Genomic DNA, 16,768 nt, shown 5'->3' on the forward strand with positions numbered 1-16,768 from the left:
AGTGATATATGACCACTAGGCATCTCATGCATTATCTTGATTTGTATCATCATGGGATCAAGATCACCATGAGACCAAAACAAGAAGAATTTTGTGGGTAGAACCGAATATATATGAGATATGTGGTGAAAATAAAACATCATCGATGAATATATTTTAATCTTGAACTGTATCAACATAGGATGCAAGATCACCATGCGACCAAAACAAGAAGGAACATATTTTTTATTCTTGAATTGTATCAACATGAGATGCAAGATCCCATGAGACCAAAACAAGGTGAACATATTTAACCATGATTTGTATCAACAAGGGATGCTAGATCCCATGAGACCAAACTAGGTGTGCTATATGGAGCGACGTAGAACACCAATAGTACTTTAAGACATATGGTGCAAGAGGAATGCCTCAAGAAAGGAGCAAGAAGGTAGCCATGTATTCTCACCTTGCTTTAGTTTTTTTGTACGTGTGATGCGGACGAGCAACGCCGGCGTGTAGCAGCTTGTGGGTGGTGCAGATGATGAGCAGTGCGGCCGACGGCGTACGTGGACGGCGATGACGGCGGCGAGCGGACGGAGACGACGGCGGTGAGCAGACGGTGGCGAGCGGATGGCCGGCGACGACGGCAGCGAGCGGACGGCCGGCGGCGATGAAGCTAGCAGCGTATGTATGTGCGTGAGTGATGGATGGATGGATGAAAGATGAGCTAGCAGTGATGGACTGAATAAGCGATCGATGGATGAGGTGAGCGCATGAGAAAAATGAGTGACCCGAGAGCAGTCGAGCGGCCTGGTATCAGAAAATATGTTAGTTGGGAGAACATGGACGTTCTCAGAGTTTAGCGAATATTGGTCGTCGGATCGATTGTTTGATGCGTTCTGGAGCGTTCGATGTCGCTTCGGAGCAACCTCGGCCATAGGATCAAACCGAAACACTGCTACAATGAATAGTGTGCTCTCCGACGTGCCACCGCCTGTTATTTCTATGCCCAAGGGAAATTTCGCCATTTCGCACACAAGCGTATAAAAGGTTGCGGCTCCTGTTGAAGAAGACCTAGCCGCTGCTCCCCTCCCACTCATGCCGCCCTCTCTCCTCTTCCTCCCGCACCGCCTCTCTCTCTCCCTCCAAACCCTAACCCGCGCCCGCCTCCCTGCCCCATCGTCGTCCAGATCCAACCCCACGCCGCCGTCATCTCCTTCGCCCAGTCGGCTGCCGCCGCACCGCACGAGGTGGGATGCCATGCCCCAGCCGTCTCCTCGGCCTGCTTCACCGTCGAGCTCGCTCGTCATGTCGTTGGGAGGGAAGGAAGATGGTGTTGCTCTTATCGAGGTGCACCGCCGTGACGTCAACGGGAGGAGGCCAAGCGAAGCGCGACATCCACTCATCCACATCCCATCCTCTCTTCCTCACACCATCCTATCTCCCTCCCAGATCCACCACGCAGCTCTGTAGCTCGCTCGGGCGCTCGGACGCCGACGCCATGGAGGACGCCGCTCCACCCCTGCTCCGGTCCGTGCCCCCGACGCCATGGAGGACGCCCCTCCACCCCTGCTCCACCCTGAAGGTACTCCACCCCTACTCCATCTCAGTTTTGGTCAAAACTGACTGCTGAATGCTCCTGCTGCTCCGTAGCTCGCTCAGGCGCCCGGACGCCGACGCCATGGAGGACGCCGCTCCACCCCTGCTCCGATCCGTGCCCCCAACGCCATGGAGGACGCCCCTCCACCCCTGCTCCAGCCTAAAGGTACCCCACCCCTGCTCCATCTCAGTTTTGGTCAAAACTGAATGTTGAATGCTCCTGCTGCATCAAGCTGTTGTTTCACAATTTAAAACTGAGTTTTTTTAAATTCCGTTCTGTACTATGGTCTCTGTTTTGTCAATCTATTGTAATCATTTATGCTGTGGAGTAAGTTTTAAAAAAAATTCAGTAGAGTTCTGAACCATTGCATCAGTAAGTCCTAAACAAATTGAGTTGAGTTGTAAACAAATTACTAGATCATTAAGTTCTGAACCATTGCAAATTCTGAATTTTTTCATCGACGGCGACGGCTCCTCCTCTTCCAAGTCTAGCCCATCGATGACGCGCCGTCTCCTGCAAGCCCCTCGCCTCCTCCTCGACTGGCGGCAGCGCCGACCCCGATGAGGAGCCCATCCTGCCTCTCCTCCAGGAACTAGCAGTAAGCCATTGATTCTCCTCTGGCTCATCGTATCTACATTCAGTTAAAAATTTGATGAAGATTCGAAGAGGTTCTAATTGCGTTGTTCTGTTGCTAGGATAGCTTGGTGCTCCCGCAAGCAATTTGGGATTCTGTCTTGATGTAAGCTGTCACTATCCCCTTCTCAGCTTCGATTGAAACTCACCTGGTTGCTAAGATTATTTGGGTTGTCATCAGAAATAAAAACTGTTACCTTTAACAATAGTAGTAAAGGAAAACATAAATGGTTAATGTAGGCACTTGTGTACTTAGATTTGCTTCAAACAGAATAGGCAAGCAACATTGTGATGACCCCAAAAGGATAGTTAAGTAATGTGTGAGTTTCCTTTGCCTTTACTGTCCTAACACCCATGAAATTCACTTTATGAAATGTAACCAAGCTTTATGATTTTCAGCACAAGAATCCATCAGAATTCAATACCCGATAGTCATGCTGACATGATGGATCTGGACAAACCATTTGATCCCATATTTAGCTGACCTATGGGCAACCCATTTGGTATTTTGGACGCAAATTTTGTTGAGAGAGCCGCAGCTGGTTTCTTTGGTCGGGGACCTCAGGTTACACATCGCAGGGTTGTGCGGTAGATACCTATCACACTAATAATCCTCAAACTGGAAGGTCTGGTTAATGGAGGGTATTATCACCTCATGCCACTGTCCATTGCACTTTTAGTTCAGCTTTCACTTCTATACTCTATTTTTGTATACATGGACAGCTTATTGTGTTGTCTTTGATTATAATTTTCTGCAATAGAAATACTCGCCACAAATGATAATGTACATCTGCTCTTTTCTAATAATGAAGTCTATAACCCTCATTCGGATAAATGTCTATGAACAAGTCAGTTTTATATACCGACCTGTCCCCATGATACAAGTCAGTTGGTAGCTGTTTCTTCAATGCCATATTATGCTGACAATTTTGAGGTAGCTCGTGCAACCCTGCTGTTGTAGATGTTTTTCTTGTACATTGTCTTATAGCACCCGTTTTGTACTCTAATCATGTGAATTACTCCTATTCATGAACAAGAGAGTATCTGCTCATAATAGAGATCTGCCTCCCCATGATGAGGAGTTCATTATTTAAATAGTTGTGCATGCCATTTTCAATAAGCAGAAGCATTACATAAATATTCATATTGACCATAGGGCAAAAACAGAGGAAATTGATTATATTTCCGTTTTTCTTAGGACCAGGAGCAGCTGCAAGCTATCACGGAACCAGTTCTCTCATTTGTTCTGCAATGCAGTAGGCACACTCCACAATCTCAGTTCCTAATCTTTGTTATGCGCTGAGAGGAGGGAAGAAGGACAATGTGGTCGCAGCCCTATCGGCACCCTTCTCACCTGATTCATCCGCAGCACGCCATGCAGGTGATCTTCTCTATTGATATATTAAGAACATTGACTGCATTTCTTCTCTATGTTTCCAAACATTGTATATATTGTGTGCCGATGATGAAGTTTTTTCACTTCTATCTCCTGTAGCAATAGTCTATTTTGTTCTTGCAAAAATAGGCAACTGTGTATATGATTGGGCATAATCTTTATACTGAGCACATCGTGTGACCCTTAATTATTTGATGATCATGTATCACACACACACACACACACAATATTACAGTTTAATACTCAGGTTAACTTTCTCAACATTACTGATTTGAATTGGTTTATGAAGTAAATTCATTGTTCCTCTACCTCCGCCACTTGGTCTTGCATTCACGGGAAAACTTCATATGGGTTCTGGCTACAATAAGTTCTATTTCTATGGGTACTGAGTAACATTGGTTGATGGTCACAAAATGAAAATGTATGCACAAGTGTCCCTCCTCCTCCAAGTCTGTAGTGTGATACAGTGGAAGTCTGCAAGTGCTCTGCAATTCTGTTTTTATACCCTGTATATATGGTGCCTAAGTTACAGTAAGTTAGTGGTTAACTGAGCTACTGAAGATTGTACTGAAGATGCATGAGTAACAGTAATATATTGTTGTTTTGGAGGTGTTGATTGTCATTGTGCAATTTGATTCCGTTTTAAAATGATGCACATCTTGGTTTGGTTCAGTTTGAATGCGTGTGCAATCAAATTGATTTGAAGTAGAGCTGGATCCATGTTGAGAAATGGATTTAAAATAGAGATGGATCCATTGTTGTGAGTTTCTTATGCAGTAGAGTTGGATCTTTAGACTCACAACATTTCTTTTGCTCTGATTCAGGTTCGTTTTTGTGTATTGTTCTTTACTGTCAAGTCTGAAGTTAGTGGTTCTTGAGTGAGCTGCGGAAGCTACTACCGTCTGTTATCTGCTCCATGTGCGCCGACGAACAAGTTAATTAGGTGGCTTGGTGTGTGCTTTTCGACCGCCATGGCCGACGACTCATCGTCCCCGATATCTTACATCCAACTGGTACATTCACACAGTATAATGCTCTGCTCCACTGTCTTTCTTGCGTTGCATTTCTGCATGCATGCAGAAGAAGGGAGAAACTGTATTCCGAGATTGTATCTTCAGATACTGGCTAGCTAGCTTTGATCCAAAAAAGAAATGGTTGTCATGGCGGCAGCAACATCTATACTCTGAATATGTGTTCCTTTGTAGATGTGTGTTGTCACTGTAAATAAATTCAGTGTACGTAGCCTGCCACTTGTGTAATTCATTAACATCCGACCACATGAGAGTTTGTAGCTGGTGACAGCACCAAGTGGTAAGCATGTTTTCTTGAGAATTCAACATCAGCCTAGGATCATGCTCCCTCTATTTATGTGTGACTATTGAATCATCTAAAATTCGATGAGTAAATTGAATGTACACAGGAGCATCTTACTCTAAATTGGATCATCATTTACAAATCATTTACACATGATTGAGTTAGTGGCTCCAAGTTCATTTACACAAACCATGACGTGATCATTCATAGGCTCAGTGGGTTCTGAAAACCACAGATGAACCTATATTTTTTGCTTTAGGAGGAAGTGGGTCAGAACTCAGTGAGAGTGCGCCAACATCTCTATATTGTGAAGATTAGTTAATTTGAATTTCAATTTCATTTCACTTTCTGTAAATGATAAATTTGGATTACACCATGTTTTGATTTGATAAATACCGTGGATTGATCCCTGCACTTTTGACAAATTTATGTTCATGACATCTCCGGTTTACTCATGTTCTCATTCTTTGTGCTTCTCAGATCCGGCGGCTCCATTGATACGTCAAACTCGTCATCACTCTGTCGGACTAAGTGTGGAGTTACTTGTGCAAGTTACACCATCAGCAAACACATAAAGACCTGAATGCTATCATCGCAAGTAGAGTATGCATTTACATGCTCTAATTCTATCTGTTTGGGAGAAAACAAAGGCTTTGTGCCTATTAGTTACTTTTTGTTTTATCATATCTGTGGGTACCATCACTAATACAAGGGGAAGACTCCCAATCTGTAACATGTGACCTGTCCAACTGCAAAAATGTTAAGCAATAAAAACTATGTGTAACACATGTTCTTATACACTCTGCCTATGCTTAGTATAGAAACTATCCATAGATGTTACTCCCTTTTTTGGCCTTGTGTAATATATATTGCAAATAAATTATTGTGAGCTGCTCAACCTTTGCGTGTTTGCTCTAACATACCGAACCTTTACGCTATTGCCTTTCATCTTATAAACATATGAAATACAAAACGTATTATACTGGTTAGATATGGCTAGGGCGGGTGGGGTGCGGCAAGCCGCACTTCCTATCTAGTTTATAGGGACGAAGGGAAGCAGCGAAGGGCCGGCTGGACGCGCGCCTGCCCACGTTCTGACTGTGGGATCGTGTCCATGAACGTGGGAGCGTGGCTGGCTCCTTTCTTTTTTTATTTATGTTTAATTACTAATTACCGGCAATGTCCCATCAGTTGAGCTTAATGAGGCCATATAATGCGTGGGCTCTGGGCATGCTTGCATGCGATCGGCTGATGGACTAGGATATGCATGCATGTACATAGCTATTCCGTATAAGTACACTTGGTCATATTTAGACATGAGGAAGCATTTTTCCACTGATATATAATTCATGATGACTTGACATTTTTCTTTTTATACATCATCGCGCGTTATATTATTTTACGTGAACATTATTGTGCTAATATTTTTTTAGCGATGACAGAATAATGCTCATAAATATGATATAGCATTGTGGCAATATTAGCGTTGTCTATGAAACTCTGAATTTGTGTCAACGTTGGAATTTCGCGGTTGATGATGGTGTATGTGTATGAAAGTCATATGTCCACTAATTTATGCGACGATATTGCTCCTTCCCTTTTATTTCTGGGTCTGTTATTTTATATTGAGTGGCGCGGCAGAAATTCATCATGCTATTTTTTATATAAATTACTTTATTTTAATAATATCTAAGCACCATGTTTCACTTTGGCCGAAATCGGTGTCAACAGAAACTTATGGTCCCTGGGTCTCTTTCTTATTATATTGCATCTCTTTTATTTACATCGCATCTCGTTTACTATTTTGCAATCTTTACTTTTCAATCTATACAGCAAAAATACCAAAAATATTTATCTTATTATCTTTATCATATCTCACTTTTGCGAGTGCTGTGAAGGGATTGACAACCCCTTTATCGCGTTGGTTGCAAGGTTCTTGATTGTTTGTGCAGGTACTAGGTGACTTGCGCGTTGTCTCCTACTGGATTGATACCTTGGTTCTCAAAAACTGAGGGAAATACTTACGCTACTTTGCTGCATCACCCTTTCCTCTTCAAGGGAAAACCAACGCATGCTCAAAAGGTAGCAGGAACCGACACGTATGTATCGTTGCTAATAAGGATAAAAAGATGAGATCTATATCTACCGCCATATAGATAAATGGATCTTGTCTACATCATGTCATCGTTCTTATTGCATTACTCCGTTTTTCCATGAACTTAATACACTAGATGCATGCTGGATAGCGGTCGATGTGTGGAGTAATAGTAGTAGATGCAGACAGGAGTCGGTCTACTAATCTTGGACGTGATGTCTATGTAATGATCATTGCCTGGATATCATCATAATTATTTGAAGTTCTATCAATTGCCCAACAGTAATTTGTTTACCCACCGTTTGCTATTTTTCTCGAGAGAAGCCACTAGTGAAACCTACGGCCCCCGGGGTCTTCTTTCTCATATATTTGCCTTGCGATCAACTTTTCCTTTGCATTTTTATTCAGATCTATTAAACCAAAAAATACAAAAATACCTTGCTGCGTTTTATATTTATTTATTTTATTGGGCGTTCAATCTATCAATCTACTACAATTTACCTCACGTCTGCTTGCCTATCTTGAGGCGTCGTACCCTGGAAGGGATTGACAACCCCTTTAACTCGTCGGGTTGCGAGGTGTTCTTGTTTGTGTTGTTGGAAATATGCCCTAGAGGCAATAATAAATAGGTTATTATTATATTTCCTTGTTCATGATAATCGTTTATTATCCATGCTAGAATTGTATTGATAGGAAACTCAGATACATGTGTGGATACATAGACAACACCATGTTCCTAGTAAGCCTCTAGTTGACTAGCTCGTTGATCAATAGATGGTTACGGTTTCCTGACCATGGACATTGGATATCGTTGATAACGGGATCACATCATTAGGAAAATGATGTGATGGACGAGACCCAATCCTAAGCCTAGCACAAGATCGTGTAGTTCGTTTGCTCAGAGCTTTTCTAATATCAAGTATCATTTCCTTAGACCATGAGATTGTGCAACTCCCGGATACCGTAGGAATGCTTTGGGTGTACCAAACGTCACAACGTAACTGGGTGGCTATAAAGGTGCACTACAGGTATTTCCGAAAGTGTCTGTTGGGTTGGCACGAATCGAGACTGGGATTTGTCACTCCGTGTAAACGGAGAGGTATCTCTGGGCCCACTCGGTAGGACATCATCATAATGTGCACAATGTGACCAAGGAGTTGATCATGGGATGATGTGAGTTACGGAACGAGTAAAGAGACTTGCCGGTAACGAGATTGAACAAGGTAGATCGAATTTCGGGCAAGTAGCATACCGATAGACAAAGGGAATTGAATACGGGATTGATTGAATCCCCGACATCGTGGTTCATCCAACTGGGTATCATCGTGGAACATGTGGGAGCCAACATGGGTATCCAGATCCCGCTGTTGGTTATTGACCGGAGAATGTCTCGGTCATGTCTGCATGGTTCCCGAACCCGTAGGGTCTACACACTTAACGTTCGATGACGCTAGGGTTATAGGGAAAGTATGTACGTGGTTACCGAATGTTGTTCGGAGTCCCGGATGAGATCCCGGACGTCACGAGGAGTTCCAGAATGGTCCGGAGGTAAAGATTTATATATGGGAAGTCCTGTTTTGGTCACCGGAAAAGTTTCGGGTGTTATCGGTAATGTACCGGGACCACCGGGAGGGTCCCGGGGGTCCACCAAGTGGGGCCACCGGCCCCAGAAGGCTGCATGGGCCAAGTGTGGGAGGGGAACAGCCCCAGGTGGGCTGGTGCGCCCCCCCACCAAGGCCCAAGGCGCGTGGGAGAGTGGGAGGGGGCAAACCCTAGGTCCAGATGGGCCTTAAGGCCCACCCTAGTGGCGCCCCCCCTCTCCTCCCCTTGGCCGCACCCTAGATGGGTTTGGGGGCTGCCGCCACCCCTGGGGAGGAAACCCTAGGTGGGGGCGCAGCCCTCCCTCTCCCCCTATATATAGTGGAGGCAAAGGGGCAGCCCAATGCACGAAGTTCTCCTTCTCTTGGCGCAGCCCTACCCCTCTCCCTCCTCCTCTCCCGCGGTGCTTGGCGAAGCCCTGCAGGATTGCCACGCTCCTCCATCACCACCACGCCGTCGTGCTGCTGCTGGACGGAGTCTTCCCCAACCTCTCCCTCTCTCCTTGCTGGATCAAGGCGTGGGAGACGTCACCGGGCTGCACGTGTGTTGAACGCGGAGGCACCGTTCTTCGGTGCTTAGATCGGAATCAACCGCGATCTGAATCGCTACGAGTACGACTCCCTCATCCGCGTTCTTGCAACGCTTCCGCATCGCGATCTACAATGGTATGTAGATGCACTCCCCTTCCCCTCGTTGCTAGATTACTCCATAGATTGATCTTGGTGATGCGTAGAAAATTTTGAATTTCTTCTACGTTCGCCAACAGTGGCATCATGAGCTAGGTCTATGCGTAGTTTCTATGCACGAGTAGAATACAAAGCAGTCGTGGGCGTAGATGTTGCCAATTCTTCTTGCCGCTACTAGTCTTATCTTGTTTCGGCGGTATTGTGGGATGAAGCGGCCCGGACCGACCTTACACGTACGCTTACGTGAGACAGGTTCCACCGACTGACATGCACTAGTTGCATAAGGTGGCTAGCGGGTGTTTGTCTCTCCCACTTTAGTCGGAACGGATTCGATGAAAAGGGTCCTTATGAAGGGTAAATAGAAATTGGCATATCACGTTGTGGTCTTACGTAGGTAAGAAACGTTCTTGCTAGAAACCTATACAAGCCACGTAAAAACTTGCAACAACAATTAGAGGACGTCTAACTTGTTTTTGCAGCATATGCTATGTGATGTGATATGGCCAAAAGGATGTGATGAATGATATATGTGATGTATGAGATTGATCATGTTCTTGTAATAGGAATCACGACTTGCATGTCGATGAGTATGACAACCGGCAGGAGCCATAAGAGTTGTCTTAATTTATTGTATGACCTGCGTGTCAATGAAAACGCCATGTAATTACTTTACTTTATTGCTAACCGTTAGCCATAGTAGTAGAAGTAATAGTTGGCGAGACAACTTCATGAAGACACAATGATGGAGATCATGATGATGGAGATCATGGTGTCATGCCGGTGACGAAGGTGATCATGCCGCACCTCGAAGATGGAGATCAAAAGGCGCAAGATGATATTGGCCATATCACGTCACTTTATGATTTGCATGTGATGTTTATCATGTTTACATCTTATTTGCTTAGAACGACGGTAGCATAAATAAGATGATCTCTCACTAAAATTTCAAGAGAAGTGTTCCCCCTAACTGTGCACCGTTGCGAAGGTTCGTTGTTTCGAAGCACCACGTGATGATCGGGTGTGATAGATTCTAACGTTCGAATACAACGGGTGTTGACGAGCCTAGCATGTACAGACATGGCCTCGGAACACATGCGAAACACTTAGGTTGACTTGACGAGCCTAGCATGTACAGACATGGCCTCGGAACACAAGAGACCAAAAGGTCGAACATGAGTCGTATAGCAGATACGACCAACATGGAGATGTTCACCGATGATGACTAGTCCGTCTCACGTGATGATCGGACACGGCCTAGTTTGACTCGGATCATGTATCACTTAGATGACTAGAGGGATGTCTATCTGAGTGGGAGTTCATTAAATAATCAGATGAACTTCATTATCATGAACATAGTCAAAAGGTCTTTGCAAATTATGTCATACGCTTTAGTTCTACTGTTTAAGATATGTTCCTAGAGAAAATTTTGTTGAAAGTTGGTAGTAGCAATTATGCGGACTGGGTCCGTAAACTGAGGATTGTCCTCATTGCTGCACAGAAGGCTTATGTCCTTAATGCACCGCTCGGTGTGCTGAACCTCAGCGTCGTCTGTAGATGTTGCGAAACATCTGACATACACGTTTTTGATGACTACGTGATAGTTCAGTGCGTATTGCTAACGGTTTAGAATTGTGGCACTAAAGACGGTTTTTGAAACGTCGCAGAACATATGAGATGTTCCGAAGACTGAAATTGGGATTTCAGACTAGTGCCCACGTCAAGAGGTATGAGACCCCTGACATGTTTCTTAAGCCTGCAAACTAAGGGAGAAAAGCTCAATCGTTGGGCATGTGCTCAGATTGTCTGAGTACCACAATCGCTTGAATCGAGTGGGAGTTAATCTTCCAGATGAGATAGTGATGGTTCTCCATAGTCACTGCCACCAAGCTATTAGAGCTTCGTGATGAACTATCACATATCAGGGATAGATATGATGATCCTTGAGCAACTCGCGATGTTTGACACCGCGAAAGTAGAAATCAAGAAGGAGCATCAATTGTTGATGGTTAGTAAAACCACTAGTTTAAGAAGGGCAAGGGCAAAAGGGATACTTCATGAAACAACAAGTCATTTGCTGCTCTAGTGAAGAATCCCAAGGTTGAACCCAAACCTGAGACTAAGTGCTTCTGTAATGAGAGGAACGGTCACTGAAGCAGTACTACCCTAGATACTTGGTAGATGAGAAGGCAGGCAAGGTCGACAGAAGTATATTGGATATACATTATATGAATGTGTACTTTACTAGTACTCCTAGCAGCACCAGGGTATTAGATACCGGTTTGGTTGCCAAGTGTTAGTAACCCGAAATAAAAGCTGCGGAATAAACAGAGACTAGCTAAAGGTGAGATGACGATATGTGTTGGAAGTGTTTCCAAGGTTGATGTGATCAAGCATCGCATGCTCCCTCTACCATCGAGATTTGGTGTTTGCGTTGAGCATGATTGGATTATGTTTATCGCAATACGGTTATTCATTTAAGGAGAATAATGGTTACTTTGTTTATTTGAATAATACCTTCAATGGTCTTGCACCTAAAATGAATCTCGATCGCAGTGATACACATGTTCGTGCCAAAAGATATAAAATAGTAATGATAGTACCACATACTTGTGGCACTGCCATTTGAGTCATATTGGTATAGAACGCATAAAGAAGCTCCATGTAGATGGATCTTTGGACTCACTCGTTTTTGAAAAGATTGAGACATGCGAATCATGTCTATTGGTATATATGCATGAAGAAACTCCATGCAGATGGATCGTTTGGACTCACTTGATTTTGAATCACTTGAGACATGCATATCATACCACATGGGCAAGATGACTGAAAGGCCTCGTTTTCAGTAAGATGGAACAATAGAGCAACTTATTGGAAGTAATACATTTTGATGTATGCAGTCCAATGAGTGCTGAGGCATGCAGTGGATATCGTTATGTTCTTACTTCACAGATGATTTGAGTAGATGCTGAGTGTATTTACTTGATGAAACACAAGTCTGAATTATTGAAAGGTTCAAGTAATTTCAGAGTGAAGTTGAAGATCGTCGTGACAAGAGGATGAAATGTCTGTGATATGATCATAGAGATGAGTATCTGAGTTACGAGTTTGGCACACAATTAAGACACTGTGGAAAGTGTTTCACAATTAATACCGCCTGGAACACCACAGTGTGATGGTGTGTCCGAACATCATAACTGCACCCTATTGGATATGGTGCATACCATGATGTCTCTTATCGAATTACCACTATCGTTTATGGGTTAGGCATTAGAGATAACCACATTCACTTTAAAAAGGGGCACCACGCAATTCCGTTGAGACGACACCGTTTAGAGAAACCTAAGTTGTCGTTTCTTAAAAGTTTGGGGCTGCGATGCTTATGTGAAAAAGTTTCAGGCTGATAAGCTCGAACCCAAAGCGGATAAATGCATCTTCATAGAAAACCCAAAACAGTTGGGTATACCTCCTATTTCAGATCTGGAAGCAAAAGTAATTGCTTCTAGAAACGAGTCCTTTCTCGAGGAAAAGTTTCTCTCGAAAGAATTGAGTGGGAGGATGGTGGAGACTTGATAAGGTTATTGAACCGTCACTTCAACTAGTGTGTAGCAGGGCACAGGAAGTTGTTCCTGTGGCACCTACACCAATTGAAGTGGAAGCTTATGATAGTGATCATGAAACTTCGGATCAAGTCACTACCAAACCTCGTAGGACGACGATGATGCGTACTACTTCAGAGTGGTACGTGATCCTGTCTGAGATATCATGTTGTTGGACAATACTGAACCTACGAGCTATGGAGAAGCGATGGTGGGCCCGGATTCCGACAAATGGCTCGAGGCCATAAAATCCGAGAGGATCCATGTATGAAAACAAAGTATAGACTTTGAGAGAACTACTTGATGGTCGTAAGGCTGTTGAGGTAAATGGATCTTTAAGAAGAAGACGGACATGGACGGTAATGTTACCGTCTATGAAGCTCGACTTGTGGCAAAGAGAATTTTCACAAGTTCAAGGAGTTGACTACGATGAGATTTTCTCATCCATAGCGATGCTTAAGTCCGTCGGAATCATGTTGGCATTAGCTGCATTTATGAAATCTGGCAGATGGATGTCAAAAACAAGTTTCCTTACCTGTTTTCGTAAGGAAAGGTTGTATGTGATACAATCAGAAAGGTTTTGTCGATCCTAAGGATGCTAAAAGGTATGCTAGCTCCAGCGATCCTTCTAAGGACTGGAGTAAGCATCTCGGAGTTGGAATGTACGCTTTGATGAGATGATCAAAGATTTTGGGTTTAATCAAAGTTTATGAGAAACTTGTATTTCCAATAAAGTGAGTGGGAGCGCTACAACATTTCTGATAAGTATATGTGAATGACATATTGTTGATCCGAAATGATGTAGAATTTCTGGAAAGCATAAAGGGTTGTTTGAAAGGAGTTTTTTTTCAAAGGAAGACCTGGATAAAGCTGCTTACATATTGGGCATCAAGATCTATAGAGATAGATCAAGACGCCTGATGATACTTTCAAAGAACGCACACCTTGACATGATTTTGAAAGAGTTCAACGTAGATCAGCAAAGAAGGAGTTCTTGGCTGTGTTACAAGGTGTGAGTATTGAGTAAGACTCAAGACCTGACCACAGCAGAAGAGAGAGAAAGGACGAAGGTCGTCCCCTATGCTTCAGACGTAGGCTCTACAGTATGCTATGCTGTGTACCGCACAAGTAGTGTGCCTTGCCATGAGTTGGTCAAAGGGTACAATAGTGATCCGGGAATGGATCACATGACAGCGGTCGAACTTATCCTTAGTATCTAGTGGACTAAGGAATTTTCTCGATTATGGAGGTGAAAAGGAGTTCGTCGTAAAGGGTTACGTCGATGCGAACTTTGACACTAATCCGGATGACTCTGAGTAGTAGACCGGATTCGTATAGTAGAGCAGTTACTTGAAATGGCTCCAAGTAGCGCGTGGTAGCATCCACAAGATGACATAGATATTCGTAAAGCACACACGGATCTGAAAGGTTCAGACCCGTTGACTAAATAACCTCTCTCACAAGCATAACATGATCAAACCAGAACTCATGGAGTGTTAATCACATAGTGATGTGAACTAGATTGTTGACTCTAGTAAACTCTTTGGATGTTGGTCACATGGTGATGTGACCTATGAGTGTTAATCACATGGTGATGTGGACTAGATTATTGACTCTAGTGCAAGTGGGAGACTGTTGGAAATATGCCCTAGAGGCAATAATAAATAGGTTATTATTATATTTCCTTGTTCATGATAATCGTTTATTATCCATGCTAGAATTGTATTGATAGGAAACTCAGATACATGTGTGGATACATAGACAACACCATGTCCCTAGTAAGCCTCTAGTTGACTAGCTCGTTGATCAATAGATGGTTACGGTTTCCTGACCATGGACATTGGATGTCATTGATAACGGGATCACATCATTAGGAGAATGATGTGATGGACGAGACCCAATCCTAAGCCTAGCACAAGATCGTGTAGTTCGTTTGCTCAGAGCTTTTCTAATGTTAAGTATCATTTCCTTAGACCATGAGATTGTGCAACTCCCGGATACCGTAGGAATGCTTTGGGTGTACCAAACGTCACAACGTAACTGGGTGGCTATAAAGGTGCACTACAGGTATTTCCGAAAGTGTCTGTTGGGTTGGCACGAATCGAGACTGGGATTTGTCACTCCGTGTAAACGGAGAGGTATCTCTGGGCCCACTCGGTAGGACATCATCATAATGTGCACAATGTGACCAAGGAGTTGATCATGGGATGATGTGAGTTACGGAACGAGTAAAGAGACTTGCCGGTAACGAGATTGAACAAGGTAGATCGAATCTCGGGCAAGTAGCATACCGATAGACAAAGGGAATTGAATACGGGATTGATTGAATCCCCGACATCGTGGTTCATCCAACTGGGTATCATCGTGGAACATGTGGGAGCCAACATGGGTATCCAGATCCCGCTGTTGGTTATTGACCGGAGAATGTCTCGGTCATGTCTGCATGGTTCCCGAACCCGTAGGGTCTACACACTTAACGTTCGATGACGCTAGGGTTATAGGGAAAGTATGTACGTGGTTACCGAATGTTGTTCGGAGTCCCGGATGAGATCCCGGACGTCACGAGGAGTTCCAGAATGGTCCGGAGGTAAAGATTTATATATGGGAAGTCCTGTTTTGGTCACCGGAAAAGTTTCGGGTGTTATCGGTAATGTACCGGGACCACCGGGAGGGTCCCGGGGGTCCACCAAGTGGGGCCACCGGCCCCAGAAGGCTGCATGGGCCAAGTGTGGGAGGGGAACAGCCCCAGGTGGGCTGGTGCGCCCCCCCCCACCAAGGCCCAAGGCGCGTGGGAGAGTGGGAGGGGGCAAACCCTAGGTCCAGATGGGCCTTAAGGGCCACCCTAGTGGCGCCCCCCCTCTCCTCCCCTTGGCCGCACCCTAGATGGGTTTGGGGGCTGCCGCCACCCCTGGGGAGGGAACCCTAGGTGGGGGCGCAGCCCTCCCTCTCCCCCTATATATAGTGGAGGCAAAGGGGCAGCCCAATGCACGAAGTTCTCCTTCTCTTGGCGCAGCCCTACTCCTCTCCCTCCTCCTCTCCCGCGGTGCTTGGCGAAGCCCTGCAGGATTGCCACGCTCCTCCATCACCACCACGCCGTCGTGCTGCTGCTGGACGGAGTCTTCCCCAACCTCTCCCTCTCTCCTTGCTGGATCAAGGCGTGGGAGACGTCACCGGGCTGCACATGTGTTGAACGCGGAGGCACCGTTCTTCGGTGCTTAGATCGGAATCAACCGCGATCTGAATCGCTACGAGTATGACTCCCTCATCCGCGTTCTTGCAATACTTCCACATCGCGATCTACAATGGTATGTAGATGCACTCCCCTTCCCCTCGTTGCTAGATTACTCCATAGATTGATCTTGGTGATGCGTAGAAATTTTTGAATTTCTGCTACGTTCGCCAACATGTGTGCAGGTGCTGTTTACATTGTGTTGCTTGGTTATCCTACTGGTTCGATACCTTGGTTTCATAACTGAGGGAAATACCTACCGTCGTTGTGCTACATCATCCCTCCCTCTCTGGGGAAATACTGACGTAGTTGCAGCTACCATCACACCTCCGTGTTCAGCACACGTTCAGCTCGATGACGTCCCTCGTACTCTTGATCCAGTTGAGGCCGAGGGAGAGTTCCGTCAGCACGACGGTGTGGCGACGGTGATGATGAAGTTACCGGCGCAGGGCTTCGCCTAAGCTCTATGATGATATGACCGAGGTGTGTTTCTGTGGAGGGGGGCACCGCACACGGCTAAGAGAAACTTTGTTGTGCCTTTGGGGTGCCCCCCTCCCATGTATATAAAAGGGGAGAGGAGAGGAGGTCGGCCGGCGCGCCATGGGGGGAGTCCTACTTGGACTCTTAGTCCAAGTAGGATT

At 44.9% G+C, this 16,768-nt stretch overlaps 1 long non-coding RNA gene across 5 annotated transcripts; it reads left to right on the top strand.

Annotated features, from left to right (window-relative positions):
* The first annotated feature begins 1,045 nt into the window (after nucleotides 1-1,045).
* On the top strand, nucleotides 1,046-5,720 carry LOC123143766 (uncharacterized). 5 transcript variants are annotated; one of them, XR_006471019.1, is made up of 7 exons: nucleotides 1,048-1,564; nucleotides 1,633-1,744; nucleotides 2,071-2,177; nucleotides 2,275-2,318; nucleotides 2,612-2,838; nucleotides 3,411-3,593; nucleotides 4,433-4,950. It is a non-coding gene; the product is annotated as an uncharacterized lncRNA (long non-coding RNA). The 5 variants fall into 5 exon arrangements; XR_006471020.1 differs by having other exon boundaries at nucleotides 1,046-1,564; nucleotides 1,633-2,177; nucleotides 2,280-2,318; XR_006471018.1 differs by lacking the exons at nucleotides 1,048-1,564; nucleotides 1,633-1,744 and adding an exon at nucleotides 5,403-5,720 and having other exon boundaries at nucleotides 1,751-2,177; nucleotides 4,433-4,919.
* Nucleotides 5,721-16,768: the final 11,048 nt, after the last annotated feature.

This window comes from Triticum aestivum, chromosome 6D (genome assembly GCF_018294505.1).
Source record: "Triticum aestivum cultivar Chinese Spring chromosome 6D, IWGSC CS RefSeq v2.1, whole genome shotgun sequence".
Classification (NCBI taxonomy): Eukaryota; Viridiplantae; Streptophyta; class Magnoliopsida; order Poales; family Poaceae; genus Triticum; species Triticum aestivum.